This window comes from Schistocerca nitens, chromosome 5 (assembly GCF_023898315.1).
Source record: "Schistocerca nitens isolate TAMUIC-IGC-003100 chromosome 5, iqSchNite1.1, whole genome shotgun sequence".
Taxonomy (NCBI): domain Eukaryota; kingdom Metazoa; phylum Arthropoda; class Insecta; order Orthoptera; family Acrididae; genus Schistocerca; species Schistocerca nitens.
Genome location: NC_064618.1, coordinates 805,517,110 through 805,539,341, shown reverse-complemented (window position 1 = coordinate 805,539,341; position 22,232 = coordinate 805,517,110). Strand labels below are relative to the sequence as shown.

The 22,232-nt window shown below is 43.0% G+C and overlaps 1 protein-coding gene across 3 annotated transcripts in view; it reads left to right on the top strand.

Moving 5' to 3' along the window:
- Positions 1-22,232, top strand: part of LOC126259219 (uncharacterized) — a 1,236,031-nt gene that overhangs the window by 506,869 nt on the left and 706,930 nt on the right. For all 3 annotated transcript variants that reach the window (XM_049955827.1, XM_049955824.1, XM_049955826.1), the window contains one exon: positions 4,903-4,956. The gene's annotated coding sequence lies outside the window, so the exon portion shown is untranslated. The remainder of the gene's footprint in view (positions 1-4,902; positions 4,957-22,232) is intronic.

Below are 22,232 nucleotides of genomic sequence, written 5' to 3'. Positions count from 1 at the left end.
ACGATGCGACAGCTCTGCTTTAAGCTGCAGAACGCACCACATGCGGAGCGGCTCCAACACCCGTGAGCAGGCACCCCTTGCAATCCTCGATTGCGGGAGCCTTTGAGACCGCACGATGCACAGCCTTAGCCAGCGTCTGTATGGTTTCTGCATCCATGCGGCATGTGTACATTTTCGACCTGAGCACTACAGACGCCACAAACTGTTAGCATTCGCCTCGTCTTTCATAACGCCGATAACCTTCTTGTTATGTGGTGTTACTCATGAAGGATTATCGGCCGTGTATCTAGACGAATTGAATTCTTCCTGATGGTACCTAATTTCTTGGTAGGGATCTATGGCCTACTGATGTGAAGGATGTCCACCGCCGCAACATGGACGCGGCAGACAAAAACTGCTCTAGAGGAGGATAGGGAAAGCGACCCTAACACCCTTGAGCAGGGTTAATGGTTGCGTATGATGCCACAATCAAAGGTGAGAACTCTACCAGGAGAGATTGCTTTAAGTCCTTGGTTTTCCCTCTAGAATCCACAACGTACTTAAAATATAGAAGACAGACCACCATTCGAAATACATAGGTTACAAATATGACATTTATGTTAAATGAAGGGCCTTTCTCTCCCAGTGCCCTTTAGACCATGCACACGATTGTATATCTAAATGTTTAAGTTTAATCAATTAAAACATGAATTTTGCGCAAAGAAAAGTTGTTAAAAATGTAAGGCAATAAAGTTGACCTGTTCAGTAGAGGCGGATTTTTACACTCTTCAGTGGCGGTAAATCTTATATGAAAATTGCCGCTTTCAAATGACGATTGTCTTCAATATAAACCGAATTAACATTTAATCAAATAAACTGGAAATTAAGTAATAATCTGGTGGAGTAGGGAGATGTGTAAGGAATGCCATGCTGCGTTTATTTGATATGTAACTGTGGAGAATACGGTGATGTGACTCATTTATATAATTAAAAAGATATAAAAAATGTAATAACTCAGTAGATAAAATATGTTTAAAAATTAGGGTGTCAGTGAAGATAGGGTCCTAAACTATCATCCAATAACTTGTTGGAAAAGATTGCATCAAGCGTTCAACAGTTATTAATTTTTAATGTTTTCCTGCAAGATTTTTCATTTACTGTGACTACCTAACTTCTGTGGTTTCCGCGATGTTCGTAATACTAATCTCTCAATATATGCATCTCCGTGCTGTGAATATGCTGACGTGATTGGTTTTTCGCAAACGACTACTACTGAATTTCGAAGTATTTCACAGTAGCCATATTGTGCCATGTTTCGAGCGACGCCATCTGAGGACACACTCACACACAGACCAAGCTTCGAAATGGCTAACCGTCGTTCCCCGACACCTGCAGCCTGGGGGAAACCATAGATTACCTGTCGCTTGCCGCGACGCTCCAGCGTTCACTCCTCGCCTTGGCCTAACGCGCCAAACCAACACTTGCGATTCCATGACTAAATAACTGATTGATAGCTCGCAGGCAAATGCGTTATGTGACATTCTCGAAACGTTGCATGAATTTCTGTGCGAGTTGCTTTTATAGTTTCCAGAACGAAACACTCTCTCAAAATCTGGCAAAAAATGCAAACTTGAGGACATCTTACAAAATTTCACTCACTAACTTTCTCCTCCGAATGCGAAGACTTTGAAGATTTTGGTTGTTTCCCATCTACGCAGGGAGAAATTACCGTCGTAATAAAATAAGAGAAATCTGACCTCGCACAGAAAGATTTAGGTGTTCATTTTTCACATGTGCTATTCGAGAGTGGAACGGTCGAGAAACAGCCGGAGAGTGGTTCAGTGAACCCTCTGCCAAACAGTCCGTGAATTACAGAGTAATCTTATAGATGCAGAAGTAGTGCAGTAGTGCCTCGGCAGAACATAATTTTAGTCTCTCAGGACTTGCTGTTTCAGATAAATGAAGTACTGTAGGTGCTCAAAATGTGAAAGACATCCTACTTATATACAATTCTTTTGTAAGGTGCTGACCAGTATTGTTTACAGTAAAACTGGATAGGTTTTTTTTTTCGTGTAGGTACATGATGATTTTTTTTTTCCAGTCTGAATTTGATGCAGGGTGCTTACAAGGCGTTTTTCGTTGCGACGGAATCTTCTCACGAAATTCCAACCACCAACTTTCTCCTGCGAATGCGAAAATATTTTGTTGACACCGACCTACATAGGGAGGAACGATCATCACGATAAAATAAGGGAAATCAGAGCTCGTACGGAAAGATATAGGTGTTCATTCTTTCCGCGCGCTATGCGAGATTGGAATAATAGAGAATTGTGAAGGTGGTTCGATGAACCCTCTGCCAGGCACTTAAATGTGATTTGCAGAGTATCCATGTAGATGTAGATGTACAAGAAACAAAAGCTCCCTCGTTATTGCTTCTTGAGACTGTTACCTACAGGTCATATTCTGTGTTAACTTAAAAATTGATGGATTTGTTAATTACTATTAGTTTAATTTATTGAGTGGAAATTTAAAAGTACATGTTACTGCTTACTGTACAGCAAAATAACTCGTGCAGCCTCGATTTATGCTACACAGTTTGTAGGCTACGCGAAAGTTTGACAGTTGAAGCTGCATGTGAGAAGAGACAGACGTAGCTCACGGCCACGGGTGGACCAGTACGTCTGGCACTCGTGTCGTGCAATCTTTGCCTTGACCGATAAATTTACGAAAGCACTGATAAGTATTCCATCGCAGCTAAATATTTGTGAGAAACAAGACTCTACATATGATTGCTGCTCGTTTCATTTGCAGCAATTTAAGTTGCTTCCCACAAAACCACAAACTCGAAGATCGCGATAAGTTCCGAATAAACTGCAAAGTAGAGGTGCTAAGCAAGACTGTAAACATGATTGCCTTCCGTTTTACTCGCAGTAATTGAGGCCGAACTCTTAGGTGCCTGCCTAAAGACAACATCGGAACTCGTGACATATTCGAAAATAAACAGCCAAATATTTTTGACTGGGAAGAATCTCTATATCATTACCGCTCGCTTTACTCGCAGCACTTTAAACTGTACTCTTCGATTCCTGCCTAACGACACTCTCGGAAATCGCTACATCTTCGGAAAAAATGTTCAAATATTTGTGACAAGAAGGAATGTAAATGTCATAGCGGGCTGTTTCACTCGCATCAATTTCGTGTTTCGCTATTTAATCAGACTGAAGACCCAAAATGGAAGGAACTTATTACTGAAAGAGCATGCTCTTATATGTAAATAACATCGAATAATGCATTTGGAGTAGTTATCGCATGTCACTGCCTTTGAATAATGCATCTTCCTAGTGTTCAGAAACTCTGGTAACACATCTGAAATGAAGATAGTACAGATTCTTATCCCGTAGGGCACTGTGATGTCAACACGACGGTGCACTGTCCCACTTCCATGTTAATGTGCAGGAACACTAGATCAACAATATCCTCCTCATTGGATTGGAAAGGGTCTCCCGTCCCATGGACAGAGCTAGTGCTAATTTCACTCTTATGGATTTTTTTAATTTAATTTTTTTCAGTGGGGTACATATAGTCGTTGGTGTATGCAACACCAGTAACACCTGCAGAGGAACTGTATGGCTGTGTTGTAGCTGCGTGTCTCATTTTACAACAAATAATGTGGATTACTGCGAAGTGTCGTGTGACAGAATCCCTGGATAAAAAATTCTCGGCAACTAGCCGCATCAAATTCGCATAAAATCACAAATTTCTTAAAATTGACTCCCTCTTCTTCTTCAGGGGCTAGGTCTGAGTGTCGTCAAACTGGCTCCCACTATGTGAGAACAACTTTAATACAGACAAATTAGTAATGCATGGGAGCGTGCATTTGGTGGTTTACCACCCGTAAGCGGTGGCACTGCAAGCGACACTGGATAGCAAGCGCAGAGGTAATCAGTGGGCAGAGAGACTCCACTTCAACATGCGTCGTATACAGTCAGGTGCCAGCCTCTAGGCATAAAACTCAGACTTAGCCCCTGACGACGAAGGTGGCAGCAGTCATCGAAAGCTTGAAATTTTATCCGAGTTTGGCTCTGCAGGTTTACCAAAAACCCGACAAGATTTTATCCGAGACAGGGTGGATATTTGAGAGAATGCGGCAGAACTTAATGCACTGTTGTTATGCAGGCACTGAGACTCACTGTCGTCACTGTTGTTATTTTGCGATGAACTTCAGTTGATGCTGTAATACGTTTGTTGTTTAGGTGAATAAAGTACCGGATATTTGTTAGTTCCTTGGTTCATTGTATTCCGTTAAAGATCTACTACCTTGTATTTTATACTTCTAGTGCTGTATTCTAAGTTGTTTGAAATAGAGGCATTTTATATCCGTGAAAACCAAAAGTTTTTATAGACATCAAAGTTTAGTTAGTGAGCAGTGCGTGCCTTGAGAGAGCGATGTTTAAAAAATTGACAGACGATGCATGTACTGATAGGTAGATTGACAGTTTATTCATACTGTTAACAGGGCAAAGGTTGAACAAAAGCACTATTTTTGTAAAACTGCTAATTACTGCATTTTTAAGTTAATTACACACGCCGTGCGTAATGTATAATAAAATAGGAGCTCGTATAGGAGAAAATTTAGCTGTCGAAAAAGTCCGCTGACTACATTATCTCGAATTTAAATGCCTGCACAAGACAACTACTCAATAGACGGATGTCAGCACTGACAAGTACAGCAAAATTTGTATCTCTCATATTTTTCATTCTCGAATGTAACTGGGGAACTGGTCTACTGCTTCCGTAGTGGAAGCGCACTCAGTCTGTAAACTCCACTTCATTTTTCTGAACCACAATGCTAATGCAGAGGACTTCTAATAGCTTCCATTGGTTGATTGTATGTTCTGATGCTTATTTTTCTGTTTGTTTCAGGGGGCATCGGTGGGAGTCTGCCTCCTCCTAAAACAATAACTAATAACCTAGCAGGTAAGCAGTCAGTACTACGGATCTTCCTCCAGTTTCTCATCTTTGCTGTTTGTGTGTTAATTACAGCTTACACCATTTTTCCAGACTAATTATCCGGACCGTTTGTAAAAAGAAATTAATTACATGTAATGTGCGTATTTGTTGAATACCTGAGCACACTTGAGTTTTTGTCCACATTAAAATATAGTACTAGCTCATAAACATGAAATGGACAGAAGTATTCTACTACTTTGACCGTGAAGATGTAAAGGGTGGTTTCCCGCTTAGTTGACAGATAATACAGAAACCTTAAAATGTTGCTGTCTTCTAATTAGATACAGCTTAAGATGCTATAGATCACTCAAAGTTTGGGCGTGGCGGAAACAATGTCAACCGTAAAATATGTAGGTATAACTATCCAGAATGTGGAATGACCACGTGAAACAAAAAGCAGATGCCGAAGAATCGTAAGAAAATGTAATTCATCCACTACAGAAGTGGATTGTAAGTTGTGGGATCGATTCCTGAATATTGTTTATCAATCAGGGATCCTTACCAGATGGGCTGATAGAAGAGATAGAGAAGATACAACTAACAGAGCCGCGTGTCGTTACGGGATCGTCCAGTTGGCGAGAGAGCGGTAGAGAGGTGCTCAACAAACTCCAGGACAGACGCTACAGAGATGCTTACTATTGAAATTTCGAGAGGGAACTTCTCGGGAAGAGCCGGGCAACGTACTACTTCCTCCCAAATATGTCTCACGAAATGACCACCTCGAGAAAATACCAGAAATTAGAGATAATACAGAGGTATACCGACAATCGTTCTTCCCACGCGCCATTCTCGAATGGAATAGGCAAGTGCGAACCACTTAGTGGTACCAGAAGTACCCTCCACCACACACCGTCAGGGGGCTTGCGGAGTATTGATTTAGATGTAGAATCGTTGGAAATACGCATGGCGGAAAATCCGATGAACCATGATGCCGGGTGCTAATTGGATAATGCTTGGAATCCCATCATCTCCACGATTTGCTATAAAAGACGACGACGTTGTTCGCCGATGGCCATGACGAGCAGCAATCCTGAGGACAGCCGAATTCGCGCATTCATCACGATCTAAATGCATATGCGGAATACACACGAAGTGCTAATAAACTGTGGGAAGGGGGAAGTCTTACATGGCTCACCAGAGGATGACTGCCAGGTGCCCGGACGAAATATCGTAGAGTGTAGTAAATGACGACGCGCTGCAAGCCCGAAATTTCTTAGCTCATGGGCATTGCTGTTGTTTTCAGTACAATACAGGTAAAAGATAAATGAGGATTAATAAAGACAAACACTATATAATTACTCTGTACCGGGCCACCGGAGATCACGAGTGTCACACACAAAAATGCTCAGAAAATATCACGGAACAACCACCGAAATTTTATTCGTTTAGCTCTGGTTCTCCCTGTATTCCACACTTGAACCGTCTACTTACCGACTGAATGAAATAAAGCTTTGAAGAGGTGTTAGTTTTATAATATGTATGTCACAAACTTTCGCCAGCCATGGGAAGAAGCTGATGAGATCGCTAGGAAAGAGCGTAAGCCACCTTGGCCAAGGCCAGTATTTTTAGCGTGCATCCAGTCTGCCGGAAAATTTCCGGAGCGGATGACGCTTTTGAGAGGTGCTGCCAAGTTGCTCCAACTGGTGTGGGCGGCATCTGCGGATAAGGGCATCCTGCTTCGCGCGTGTTTGGCCTTCGACGTTGCGCCTGTCTTCTTCAGCTGTGGCTGGTGCAGGGTCTTCATCGTTACCCTGGGTGCCGTCGAGCGCAGGAACCCGCTGAACTACAAGCTGAAATGCGTGTGATTGACAGGATAATCGATAGGCACGAAGTTGTCGGCGGTCACTGTAAACTCCTGTTCTCTTCTCAGGCGGACACGATTTCTGCAATTCAGGAAAGGTCGAGGAATTGCACGACATACCCTTCAGCTAGAACAGTGCGTACTTGTATTGGAACATCGCTTTCGCACGTCAAACGTGTGGAAGAGCTTTGAGTCTCGTTTTAGCTCTTTGCTAGAACCGGCTCACATTTTCATTTCTTTTAGTAACGTGAGAATAGTAAAAACGGACTCTAACCTTCTGCTACGTAGTGTCGGCTCCGTTGATGTACTAAAATCTGAAAGAATAAAAAATGGCAATTACTGACGCAGAGGAAAATTGTGCTATGGAAAAATCGAGAAATGCACAGATGGCACTTGTTGAAGTTCAGTGCTTAAATGCTACCCTTAACTTAAAAACATCTTCTGAATAAAATTACGTGTAAATCAAGCTCGTTATTATTCACATTCCTTCAAGCGCTCTCTCCTCATCCGTCTGTCAAGTTAGATTATTTAAGCCAGCAAAAAAAAAAAAAAATCACCGGTACTTTTGTCAAAAGGCTGTGAGTGCACCTGCGACTGCCCAGGAGGGATTGGAACAAGGAAAATCCTCTCACTTACCCAGGACGGAACCCGACACCTCCAGCGCCGAAGCGTAGTGCACTGCCCGCTAGAAACCGAGGCTACATTTAAGGCAGTAATTTACCTTTTAATTTTGCAATAAACTGTAATACTCCACTGCACAAAAAAGGAGGCAAATCAATTGCAGGCAACTATAAAGGAATTTCTCTTTTGAATATCACATACAGAGTCATATCAAGAATTGTACATAACCGTTCTAGACATCAACTTGAACTGGAATTAGGAGAATACCCAGGAGGATGAGGAGCCCTCCAGAACATACAATAACGTCGAAATTGGTAATGAGTCTTTACGAATGATTTCTGTAGTCCAATTTTTGTGGTATGTATATTAAGCTCGTTTTCTGGTTTCTGGACCCTTGAATGTTATTTGCTGGTGACGCTAAGCCATCTGCGAATCCCGAGCAAGTTAAGTGCATTTGGTCTTTCTTGGTTACAAGACAACAAACAACAAGTCATAACCTTTGTAGACTTCGGAAAAGCATATCTTCAGTGATGAAGATACTAAGGAATATTCGAGTCCATCCCAAATTAATTACAATAAAATTATTTCTAACCTACATACACTCTAGAGTAAAGTTCAGAAGAGAAACACACTGATGAGCCAAACATCATGACCATTGCCCACAGCGAGATTGTCTAGATTTTTGTGGCGCATTGCCTGGGAGCGAGCAGCTCCGAGCGAAGCTGATCGGCTGTCCGTGTGCTGCTGTCGTGAGCTTCTATGGAAACTGGCTGAAGAATGCTGAAACTATGAGTAGGCGACAAGAAGTTGGACGTCCATCACAGAAAACGGATCGGAGGCTTGCCCGCTCTCTAAAGCAAGTTAGGCGGCGATCTGTGGCAGATCTGACGAGAGAGAATAGTGCTAGTGCAGGCACAAGTGTTTTGGAACACACCGTTCAGCGTAAAGTGTTGAACATAGTGTCCCGCAGCAGAGGACCCCTACGTGTTCCCATGTTGACTCAACAACATCGTCAGTATGGTTACAGCAGGCACGGGATCACCGAGATTGCCGGCCTGGGTGGCCGAGCGGTTCTAGGCGCTACAGTCTGGAACCGCGCGACCGCTACGGTCGCAGGTTCGAATCCTGCCTCGGGCATGGATGTGTGTGATGTCCTTAGATTAGTTAGGTTTAAGTAGTTCTAAGTTCTAGGGGACTAATGACCTCAGATGTTAAGTCCCATCGTGCTCAGAGCCATTTGAACCATTCGTGTCGCCTGGTCGGATGAATCTCGTTTATTGTTAAAGGTTCTGGTCGTTTCCAGATATCCCCTCATCCGAAAGAACGTCTGGTCGGAACGTGCAGCCCACCACGGACGCAGGCCCGTGGGAGCAGTATTATGTTATGGAGAACATTCACCTGGGCTTCCATGGGACCTGCGGTAGTAATCGAAGGCACCTTGACAGCAGTGGACGACGTGAACACTGTTAAGGACCACCTGATACCCCTTTTGCTTAACGTCTTCCTCAACACCGATGGAATCTTCCAGCAAGGTAACGGTGTCACAAGGCCAGAACCCTGCTGCAATTGTTTGAGTAGCATGATAGTAAATTCACATTCATGTCTTGGCCATCAAATTCGGCTTATCTGAATCCGATGAAACGCATCTGGGACGCTATCGGGAGCCAGCTTCGCGCCCACAAACCAACCGCCCGTAAGTTACTGGGAGTGCGTCATATGTGTGTGTAGGCATCAGGTGCCACAGACCTCTTGAAATCTATGAAATACTTGTGGAAGCCATGGTACGGAGAATCACTGCTGAAGTGTGTTCCAGAAGTAGACCAACACGCTTTTATGTTGGTGGTCATAATGTTTTGGCTCATCAGTGTGTCTGAGCTGTTTACGATTTAACAGGGCTGAGACAAGGAGATTGTTTGTCGCCATTACTTTCGAGCAATGTTTTGAGGGGTGGAAAAGGCCTGCCACTCAACAGCTAAGATTTGCACTCAGAAAGAGAAATCATGCTCCAATCTTACTTTAGGTTTTCCATAACTGACTTCATTCACTTCAAATGAATGTCTAAACGGTTCACTCGACAAGTCCATGTCTAAGTCTGTGTCCCCTCTTCTATAATATTAGTTAATGCTGCATCTGTAATGGCCTTGACGGAAATTAAACTGCCTTCTCTTTCCAAACTTCCCGGCAGATGAAAATTGTATTCTGGACCGAGACTCGAACTCCGGACCTTTGCCTTTCGCGGGTAAGTGCTCTGTCTTATCTTCCTTCTTGCATGCCCCAGTTCTGATGCAAGGCGAACAACCAAAAATCGCCATTAGATATAGGTGGTAATTTACTAGCATGACTATGGACAGCCGGCCGGTGTTGCCGAGCGGTTCTAGGCGCTTCAGTCTGTAACCGCGCGTCCGCTACGGTCCCAGGTTCGAATCCTGCCTCGCGCATGGATGTGTGTGATGTCCTTAGGTTAGTTAGCTTTAAGTAGATGTACGTTTTAAAGGACTGATGACCTCAGGTGTTAAGTCACATAGTGCTCAGAGCCATTTGAACCATTTTGATCATGGACATGTGGTTATTGTGGCACTATCCATTGTTGGTAGCCGTTCAAAGTTTTTGCTGATCTTGAGTGTCACCTCATATCCATCCGTTGACGCTCGAGCGTTGTACTGCACTGAATACACCGTCATTCAAATAGCTTGACTGTCCCTCGCAAATGTGAGCGAAAATAACGATGAAAAACTGCTACCAACAGTCGCCAATAAAATTGCTTTGGTAGGATATACAGCTTGTAAATAGGAGTAAAAGAGAGCGAAATTTAATGTCGACTCTTCGCTTTGTTGGTCAACATGCGCTGCATTGCTGCTCTGACAAGCGGACCGTACGAACTTCCCCTCACCGATTTGACTCATAAAATTTACCGAATGTGGACACGACTAGGACTTCCACATTCTGGAAGACGCAACTATCAACCGTTTTTGAGAAACTCGAGATTGAAAATTATAGGCATGCGTATGCTGTATGCTTTGTAGGGCCTTTAGTGTTCACGGAGTCAGCAAGCGAGCGAGTAGGCTCCTAGTTTCGTAAGTGCAAGGTCTCTGGATCGAAACCCGCTGTCGGTACTTCTTCTTTTTGTGAGTCACGTGCACCAGTATTCGATGCTATGCTTCAGTATTGTGTGACAACCAAGAACCGTATATGAAAGTAAAGCAAGTTCGTTTTGCATCAGACACATTGAAAAAATTCATGAACATGCAAAAATTCGGCGTTCATTACATCTGGTGTATGTCGCGAAAACTATTGTTCTCATGTTTCTACGATCAGTATCATCCTGATTCGTGCAGCGCTGCAGGTTGTACACTATGCTTTTCACAAATGTAAATGCAATAATATAAATAAAATGACTACACTGAGTTTATTGAAAGATCCAGCGTATCCTTTGTTCATTTCCAGTCTCTTTAGGGAAAGAAACGTTCTCATTTTCTCTTATTAAAGATAAGGAAAATAATAAATAAATTATTAAATATTAATACTTTGCACAGCAATAATAAATCTGTTGTTGGAATTACATGGGAATGGAAAAAATAGATTGGACACAGAAACCTTGCGCTTATGAAACTAAGCGCTTCCCCGCTCAATGTGGACTCCGTGAACACTAGCGACCATACAAGTTGTAAATTGGAAATTTGTGGTAAGCTCCTATGGGACCAAACTGCTGAGTTCAGCGGTCCCTAGGCTTACACACTACTGAATCTAACTTAAACTAACTTACGCTAAGAGCAACACACACACACACACACACACACACACACACACACACACACACACACACAAACACACACACACATTCCCAAGGGAGGACTCGAACCTCCAACGGGGGGAGCCGCGCGAGCCGTGGCAAGGCGCCTGAGACCACGCGGCGGCCTACAAATCATACAGCATAGGCACGCCTATAATTTCCAAACTCGATTTTCTCAAAAACGCTTAAGAGTTGGTCTCACTGTTTACATACGCTAAAGTCCTAGTCGTGTACTACACATACTGCCGATACCATCAAATAGTTGAAGGGAAGTTGGTACTGTCCTCTTGTGAGGCGAATAAAAGGTAAGAAGTAGTAAAGAGCCAGAAAACAAGCAAATCTTAACAGACCGTGGACACAGTGACAGAATGCTAACTCTTACAGAGCATATACATTTGAGTATCGCCTTTATCAATGCGATGCTGATTCCTGCAACGTTTAACGGGCACCATACCGCTGTCAGAGTTCACCTCCTTGGTGTGCTACGGGAGTTGTGCTGTGCTTTTTTTTAGGAGAGCCCCTTATCGCAGTCCGCTTCCGCCGCAACGCCCCTCGGTCTACGCAGTTTCAGATTTACGAGCAATTCTGTCTGCCATCAAACGCAGCTTGCGGCGGTCAGGTTTTGCGCAGTTCTGCAGCCTTGGCAGTAGAGCGCCGGCCGTTTCTGGCGCGGCACACTGCACTAGCTAACGCACAAAACACTAGCGTCAGCCAGCTACGTCACTGTACCATCTTTGCCCAAGCGTTGGAATGCCTTTCAATACTATCAAAGGCAGCATACTGTTTTCTACTGCGTATTTCGGTTTCACCGTGCCTAAGTCTGCACCGTGTGAGGAATTTTCGTTTCCTCACGCCCAGTCAACCACCCTATCCCTCTGTTCTGTAGTTGTTAGCGTGGCGCGTTATTGCTGTTTCAGTGGTGACTACTTATGATATTTCCGGTACGCCTACCGTCAGCGTCGACGAGCCAGATCGTAAATTTTTTGTTTATACATTCGAGTGCATAACTAACAATCAGTTATTGGGAGTGTGAAATGACATTTGTCCGACCTTGACTGTACATTAGCACTGTAAGGTTATTCACTGATTGTGAGGTTGTCTGTATCCAAGTACCGTCTTTGTACGATCTGAAAGACATAGAGGTAGATTTGGACAGTGTCGACTTGGTATGATGAATGACGGCTCCCTTTAAATGTGAATGAATCCAGAACAATAGGCCCGATAGTGCTCAGTTACGTTCGGAGAAGACTCTGCGAGCATTATGATACCACTACCCCTTATATCTTGTAGGGATCGTGAGAATAAGGGAGATTAGGGTGCGTACGGTGACATGCTTGAATACTCAGTTATTTTGCTCTCGCTCAGTACACACATGGAATACGACAGAAATACAAAGTTGTTAAAGCTTCCGTGGCTACTTATTTTTTTTTTTTTAAAAAAAAAGAGGCTCTGAGCACTATGGGACTTAACATCTGAGGTCATCAGTCCCCTAGAACTTAGAACTACTTGAACCTACCTAACCTAAGGACATCACACACATCCATGCCCGAGGCAGGATTCGAACCTGCGACCGTAGCGGTCGGGCTACTTATTAATTCAGTTTTGATGTACTGCCTGTTGGCTTTCGTCTCGGGATTTTCGGCCGACATTTGTTTAATGACCTTTGTAACGTTTTGCCAGCACGATTGGCTGGCATTGTCAAAGACTGTTGGTGGCGGACTGGAGCCGATCCATTGTCTGAAGGTTATTTTCCTGGTCATCATCCGTTTATTCCCTGCAACGGGTGATCGCTGCAGCATGGGAATCCTGGCTCCGTTTACCCTGAGGCTTTCTTCTTTCTTGTTAAAACGATTATCTTGTTTCTAAATTTTAAAGGCTTCCCTAAAGAAATGTGCGTGGTTGCTCTTCCACATAGTGAGAACCAGTATGCCGGAGAATTTTATTATGTGGCTGATCTCACACAGCACGTGCTCCGCTGCAGCCGATTTACCCACCTGTCTCAACCTTCAGTACCTTTTATGTTCTGTAATCTTAGTTTTGATGGATCATCGTACGATTCCAACACGCTTTTCCATATGTGTGTGGCATGCTCCCAACATTGCTCGTGGGTCCCTTTTGTCTTTCGCCGTTCAGAGACATCCTTTGATCTTCTTGGTTGGTTAGTAAACAGTATTTACGCGGCGTTTGCGTAATATAGGCCCATTCTGTCCCTCACCTTGGGGATACATGATAGAAAGGCCGTACTCGACATTTCGTCTTCCGACGTGCCACCTCGCCGCGTATTGGATTTCCTGTCACTTCTTGCATAACTTGCGGCGTATCCATTGTTCCTCAGAATTTATTTCGGGGTGGAGTCGACAGTAAACAAGCGGAAACACTAGGAAAATGCAGTCCGGTCATTCCGTCAACCACCTTCAGTCGGAAGCTCTGCGTGAGAACAATGTACAGTTTTTGTGCAGTAACGAAGATACGGGTGAAATGATACTCATCTATGTAGAGTGTACTCAGACCAGTCTCCTGTTCACCTTCCTCCCCCCTTCCATCCCCTAGAGGACACAAGGAATGTATCCATCCTGCCTGCGTATAGATTAAATTTTGTATGCAAATGTGATAAAGTTTTATAAATGTTTTGTATCTGAGGCAGAACACGGGAACCAGTGCGGAGACAGCTAGTGGAATGTGGGTAACCGCCCCAAAACCACATCCACGCTGGCCGACATACAGACTCCTCGATGTTAATAAAAACCGGGCGGATTCGATCCGGGGCCGGCGTACCTCCACGTCCTAGAAGCGCGGCCGGCCGGTGTGGCCGAACGGCTCTAGGCGCTTTAGTATGGAACCGCGCGACCGCTACGGTCGCAGGTTCAAATCCTGCCTCGGGCATGGATGTGTGTGATGTCCTTAGGTTAGTTAGGTTTAAGTAGTTCTAAGTTCTAGTTGACTGATGACCTCAGATATTAAGTCCCATAGTGCTCAGAGCCATTTAAACCATTTTAACCTGGAAGCGCTCGCGTTAATACAAGCTGAAGACGGTTGCTTGAGTGACCGATGTGCATTTTCCTTGTATTTCCATTTGTCTACTGTTATAACCAGGAATAACACAATAACCTCTTCAGTCTGGTTTATTAAATCACAAATGACTTTTTAACAATTATGTTAGCCAAGCGTCTACCCAGGCTCACACTCAGAAGTAATGCAGAATTAAAGTTTGGTTATACCAGTGTCCGAATGTGCATGGTGGGGTGCACGTCCCGTAATTATTCCCAAGTCCAGTGAAGTTCAGTCTCTCCAAGTGAAGTCGCAAGATTTTCCACCGAGCAGCCAGGTAACCTCGAGTGGTGCGGCGAGTCATCCACAAGCAGCTGGAACACGGGGTACTGCACTTCCCGATGAGAACTGTCGTTTGCGGCGGCGGCCGGGTTTATATAAGGCTTGCTAGTTAATGGAGCCATCGGCTGGGGTCGCTATTTTCCAGGGAAAACCAATCGCAATGTTTCCTGGCGTAGCCAATTGCTGTGTGCTGACAAACGCGCGCGCGCGAAGGCGGCTAGCGATGGTAGCCGCGAGCCGCCCGGAGAAGTGCGGCCAGCGATGTATTTCTCGGCCACGTAAGGGAGCGTGCGTGTAAAGACGATCTACTGTCAACTCCAACAAGAGGACGATTTACATTATACATTTTGTATTTTGCTTCTGGACCAAAAATTATTTTATATTGTCAAGACAAGTGGGAAACTGTGCATGCAGTGGAAATGGGTAGGAAATTAAACGCTGCTCGTAGACTGAAGTAATGTGCACGTATCTGACAACGTACCACTACCCAGTGACGAGATGCTTCCTTCGCTGACCGTCTGTAACCGATATACAAAAACACCGATAGAGAAATAGCTGCAATCTGGCCCATGCATTTTCTGTCCGACAGTGTATCGTGAGCTGTAGGAGGCTGCTTTATATGCTAAGGCACCCACCAAACGCAGTCTCCAACATGTACTGGTACGTCTTAGGAGAAAATTCTTCGACCCGCTGCTCAAGATCGATATATTTGTCAGCGTGTTGAAAATGGTCTCTAAGGGCAATCGTTATATATTACCCAGCAAAGCTAACCGAGAACCTGGCCAATAAGGTAGCACGTTCGTGAAACGGCGATGGGGGGGGGGGGGGGGGTAGTATCTGACAGGCTGGAAGGGGTTGAATGGGACGCGCTGCACTCGATCGCCAGCTCTCTAAGGCTACGGCCAAACTTGCGTATTTTGAAGCTGGACGCTCAGCGTCAAAAAAGACGCCACAGTTATAGTCAGGCTGGAGAAGGCCGGTACTGGCCACACACACAGCGTCTTTTTCTGCCGAATGTCCGACGGGAAGGCTTATACCCAAGCTCAGTCGCCTGGGCCGGGGCCCATTCCCTGCGTCAAAAGACGCTTCTGACATTGTGTTCCCACGTGAACTCAGTAGTAACTTTGCAGTGTGTCAACACAAAGTAGTGCGTGTAGTCAAGTGTTTCATTACAGTTTTTTCGATGTGTGAGATGGAAAAAATTGAATACCGAACGTATTATTTTAGAAGTTCAAGCTCGACCTTTTTTACACGACATTCAAAATGCGGATTATAAAAACAGACGAGAAAGAAGAGACAGTTGGCTAGCTGCGACATCTGATGCTGTTGGTGAAGGTTGGGACAACGTGGACAAAGAAACAAAAGAAGCCTTAGGTAAGTGTAGTAAAAACGTTTAATTTGGGTAGCATAAAAGATCAAAAATACAATAAAGTATTTAAATTTTATGAAAGACATCTGGTGAATTACATTTGTTAAATTAAGAAAGTACAAGAAGTCACAATGTATGCGCTTTATTGTAGAATATTAGAGGTGTCTTGTTATGCCAGCAGTCTTTTTCACTCAGCAATGTTTGCGTATCGGTTTTGCCAGGGTACAGAACCTGCGGTAGAACAGAAATATTCAGCATTCTGATCTCTCGTATGTGTTCCTTTCACGGTCCCTTTTGTCCCCTGGGCCGGAATGCTGTCCAAAGGAGACGATAACGTGTCTTTAAAGTTGTACCCATTGTTTTCCCTCACAAAGTTGTGCAGTACACAAGTGGCTTTAACCCTAGGATGCATATACAGGGCCTCCGAGGCCCTTGTATGTCTTAATTTTTAAAAAATTCTGTAATTTTTTGTTTGATTTCAAACTGCTTTCCAGTACTCTTTCACTAACACTGTGACATTCCTCCTGCCAAGTTTGAACGAGATACCTTTTTAAGTTTTTTGTATAATTCAATACGTTTACCCATACACCGTGAATGCATAAGCAGGGCTTCAGAAGCCCTCACATATTTATAAATGTTCTTTAGCCTATATTGACGTCAACATTTGTTTGGGAGCAGTTATTAATTCAACAATATCTGTAGTGGTATTTCCAGCAACAGGAGTGCCAACAGCAGCAGTAGCTGTAGTAGTAATAGTATAACTAAAAAAAAAAAAAAACACTACTTTCACATATTGGCGATGTCGGTGTATTATTGATCTTTTTGCTATCAAATGTTTTATTATTGCATAGTATTGTTATCCTGTGCTGCTCTTGTCAGCCTCATTGTTGCTGCAGCTTGTTTGTTGCTGCAAGGCCCATATTGTTACGAGTATGACTCGTTTAGTGCTGCACAAGCAGGTGTTCGAGAGACACGCCTTTTGCTATGGCTTCGACACGCAAAACAAGAGAGTCAGTTCCTGGAAATGCAGGTAATTTTGAAAGTTTTGTGGCTGAGTGGTTTGAAGAAGATGATTCTTGCGAGGAAGGAAATATTTTTGAAGATGCAAGTAGTGAAGAATCAGCCAATGGACCTGCAGATGTGAATATTGAGGTAGATGACAGTCCTTCCGATAATATTACTTCATCAGAGCCTGAAAATGAAGAACCACCAAAAAAAGGTATAGAAGACCACACATACATTAGTCGGAATGGAATGATTTGGAAATAAGACCCTCCTGCAAGTTTTCGCACGCCTGTCCATAATACCGTAGAGAAAGCACCTGGTCCAGCCCGTGGTTTGAAAACCTGTAAACCTAAGGTTGCCTGGGACTATATCATCTCGAAGGAAATACTAGAGGAAATCATCAACTGCATAAATATTGAAGGCAGAAGAGTGACTGCTTTACGTGGTAAAACGTGGAAAAACGTTTCGCTTGCTGAAATGGAGGGTTTTCTTGGTCTTTTATTGCTTTCTGGTGTTGAGAAGAGTTGGGATGTCCCTATTAGACAATTATTCATGGATGAAAAGGCAAATTCTTCATATAAGGCCACCATGTCAGTAAATAGATTCCAGGAAATAAGGAGAATGATTAGATTTGATGACAGGCGTTCCCGTGAAGCTCGATCTGCAGATGACAAACTTGCAGCTGTTCGCTACGTATGGGAACTATTTGTTGACAAGTGTAGAAATAGAATGATTCCCAATGATTCGCTCACAGTTGACGAACAGCTAGTCCCATTCCGTGGAAGATGCAGCTTCACTCAGTATATGCCCTCTAAACCAGCCAAGTATGGCATAAAAATATTTTGGTTATGTGATGCTACATCTGCATATGCTTTAGACGGAAATATTTACACGGGAAGAAAGCCCCATGAACCTATTCAGAAAAATCTTGGACTGAATGTGGTGAAAGATCTTGCTAAAAGCATCGAAGGATCATCAAAAAATATTACTGTTGACAACTTCTTTACTAGTGTGCAGCTTCAGAAGCAAGTTGCAGTGGTGGGAACAATCAAACAAAATAAACCAGAAATTCCTAATGAGATGAAACTATCTGCCTCAAGAACGATTCATTCCTCTTTGTTTGCATTTAGAGTTGACATTACAATGGTGAGTTATGCTCCCAAAAAGAAAAAGGTCTGTAGTTCTCATTAGCACAATGCATCACGACAGAAACATTGATGAAACTCATGCAAAAAGAAACCAGATATAATAAAGTTCTATAATTCTACGAAGGGTGGAGTAGATCAAATGGACCAGAAAATTCGTTATTGCACTTGCAAGAGACAAACAAGAAGATGGCCATTTGCATTATGGATGAATACGATGGACGTCGCAGCAATGAACAGTGAAATTTTATTTTCCGCCCAGCATCTGACATACCATAGAGGAAGAAGTGACAAAAGGCGTTTGTTCCTAAGAGATTTAGCAGAGGAAATGGTAAGACCACTAATGGAACTTCGTATTCAGATCCCTAATCTTCCAAAGAAAATCGTTGATGCCATGCAAAGATGTGGTGTTAAAAAATATGTCATATTGCCGAACCAACTACCTGTTTCCGGAAAAAGAAGAAGATGCAATTATTGTCCATATAATAAACACAGTAAAAGTGCTATGACATGTATTAGGTGTAAAACCAACATTTGTAAGGAACATAGTGGCGTTCTTTGTGCTTCTTGTTTGTCACATGTTGAAAACTAAGAGAAATGTAATATTACGCGAACAATGAATAATAACTTTTGACAAAATATTGCCTATATACATAATATTATGAATAATGAGTATGTTTTAATTGAAGAAACTGGTTGTAATAAATGTTGTAAAATGTAAACTGTAACTTATAAGTGAATTAATAAAATTATTTGTATATGTTGTATGTAAATGGATGTAACTAATAAAAATTCACTATTAGAGTTTTTTAAAAATTAATAAAATGTTAATCAGGCCCACCAGATCCTGTTACTGTATCTTAGGAATCTTTCAATATGACAATAAATTTGACAGAAATAAATTTAACTCCAAAGAATGGTTATATAAAAAGAAGAAAATTTTAAATTAGGGCAGGGCCTTGGAGGCCCTGCATATGCATTCATGTCTGTTTTCGGCACCATGCATCCTAGGGTTAACAGTGATGTCAACCAAATCGATACTGACGTCAATCGGACGGTGCAATATACGCCATTTATTGGCTAAAACACCTAATGCACATTCCACGTACCGCCAGGCACTCGATAAATGGTACTTAAAAATTCTTTTAATGTTAGTCAAGTCCTTACCAGATATACATATATGACCTACTAGGTAGTGTCGGAAGTTCCATGCGGCTTTTCGCGGATGATGCTGTAGTATACAGAAAAGTAGCAGCATTAGAAAATTGCAGCGAAATGCAGGAAGATCTGCAGCGGATAGGCACTTGGTGCAGGGAGTGGCAACTGACCCTTAACATAGACAAATGTAATGTATTGCGAATACATAGAAAGAAGGATCCTTTATTGTATGATTATATGATAGCGGAACAAACACTGGTAGCAGTTACTTCTGTAAAATATCTGGGAGTATGCATGCGGAACGATTTGAAGTGGAATGATCATATAAAATTAATTGTTGGTAAGGCGGGTACCAGGTTGAGATTAGCTAGGAGAGTCCTTAGAAAATGTAGTCCATCAACAAAGGAGGTGGCTTACAAAACACTCGTTCGACCTATACTTGAGTATTGCTCATCAGTGTGGGATCCGTACCATGTCGGGTTGACGGAGGAGATAGAGAAGATCCAAAGAAGAGCGGCGCGTTTCGTCACAGGGTTATTTGGTAAGCGTGATAGCGTTACGGAGATGTTTAGCAAACTCAAGTGGCAGACTCTGCAAGAGAGGCGCTCTGCATCGCGGTGTAGCTTGCTCGCCAGGTTTCGAGAGGGTGCGTTTCTGGATGAGGTATCGAATATATTGCTTCCCCCTACTTATACCTCCCGAGGAGATCACGAATATAAAATTAGAGAGTTTCGAGCGCGCACGGAGGCTTTCCGGCAGTCGTTCTTCCCGCGAACCATACGCGACTGGAACAGGAAAGGGAGGTAATGACAGTGGCACGTAAAGTGCCCCACCACACACCGTTGGGTGGCTTGCGGAACATAGATGTAGATGTAGGTATGGTCTCATGGCAAAGGGACACACAGGGCAGTAATCGACCAGATGTATAGTTTGATAAGGGGGCTGTTGGTGGTATTGGTAAATTGTTAGAATAGTTTCTCGCCAAAATTAGTACTTTTCAGGATGTTTGAATCTCCCTCGTGTCCAAAGACCCCAACATCTATACATCTGCAGCAGTAATTTGCGTCAGCCTCTGCCATTAAAACCATAGAAAAATACTTCTCGTAGTTAAAGTATTCACTACTCGATCCCCATGGATTGATCACTCTAATATGCTTACCGTCAGTAAATCCCACGCAATGTGGAAAATATTTTTTTTTCCCAAACTGTAAACCAATATTCAACCAATCTTCAACAGTTAATTGTTTCAAATATTGGCCTTGCATTGTTTGCCAGATTGCTGAGCATGTCTCTCGATTAATCTTTGAAATTGTTGAACGTCCAAGTGTAGAGATCCGATGGAATTGCCAGTTGCGAGATACCTACAATGAAACATTGCTAATGGGTTAAAAGTAGAACCAATATGTATATTACGTGTTTTTTTAGGGAAAGAAGTGCAAAAAAGTGGAGGAGCATTAATGATTGCTTCTACAAAAATGTGAAAATAAATGATGGCAAAAGTGGAGATTCATCAAAACCCAGGAAATATTACATTTATCACCAACAGTTGTCATTTCTCCAATCTTTATGTGTAGAAAGAGAGTGAGTATTCCATATGTACAATGTCCGTGCATTTTTAAGTTCCAGACTGAGCCATGCATGGCCACAAATTATAAAATTTTACTGTGGACAATTACAGTTTTCTCTTTTTACCACAGGACATCTGGGAATAAGGTTGTGGATGTAACAGAAAGTACGCAAGACGCTGACAACAACACCGCAGAACAAGAAGCAAACACGACACCTGACATACAACATACTACATCCAAAGTCTCTCCCCCTGTTCGCAGAGCGCAAAGGGAGAACGAAAGTCCATTTCCGAAGCAACGAGAACAGGACGAGAACTACTTAAACCTAACTAACCTAAGGATATCACACACATCCATTCCCGAGGCAGGATTCGAACCTGCGACCGTAGCGGTCGCGCGGTTCCAGACAAGCGCCTAGAACCGCTCGGTCACACCGGCCGGCAACAATCACATACAAAGGAACCTAGAACTAATGATCCAGATTAAATGTTCTTACTTTTGTAAATGCCCCTTATTAAAAACTTTAGCCCAGCTGACAAAATGGATTTTCAATTGAAATTTTTACAATTGCTTCAGTCCTACACACATGCACAGCCGTCCAGAATTACATCTGAAAGTGACCAACAATCATCTCAGTCCACAAGCATCACACCTACAATGATCTTCGAGGAAAAATCAGAAGATTCAATCCTGTCCTTTTATGCATTGTAAACATAGTACAATAAGTAATAAAACTTCACTTACCTCAGAGTAATAAATAGTTTTTCTTCAGCCGTTATACAATCACGGAGTGTTTCTTCCAGTAATAGCATTCGACACATTAGACAGCAGAGTTTAGTATGACTTAATAGACATCCTGTAGTACTCAAAAACTTTCAAGCGTTTTCTTTAAGTTTGTTGTGTAGCAGATTGAATGTTCCCCTCTCTGATCTGTCCTCAATTATTGGATGAGTCCAGAAACATCTTTTTTGTCTACGTCGTCTCCGTCGAATCAGTAACAAATTGTTCAAATGGCTCTCAGCACTATGGGACTTAACTTCTCAGGTCATCAGTCCCCTAGAACTTATAACTACTTAAACCTAACTAACCTGAGGACACCACACACATCCATGCCCTAGGCAGGATTCGAACCTGCGACTGTAGTGGTCGCGCAGTTCCAGACTGAAGCGCCTAGAACCGCTCGGCCACCAGCGGCCGGCGAATCAGTAACAATGCAGCACATATTAATGTTGCAGATTGTTTACTTAATACATTCATTTCTCAATGCTGCGATGTCACCCAAGCAGGTCTGAAACGCTACTGGACCATATATGGCCACATTCATGTCTTTGGTCGATAGGACGCGTTGCGCTGAAAGAAGCTACATACACGGGCGAATGTGGCCACCACCAGCCGACTTTTGAAGCTGCTTCTTTGGACGCTCAGCGTCCAGCTTCAAAAAACGGAAGTGTGGCCG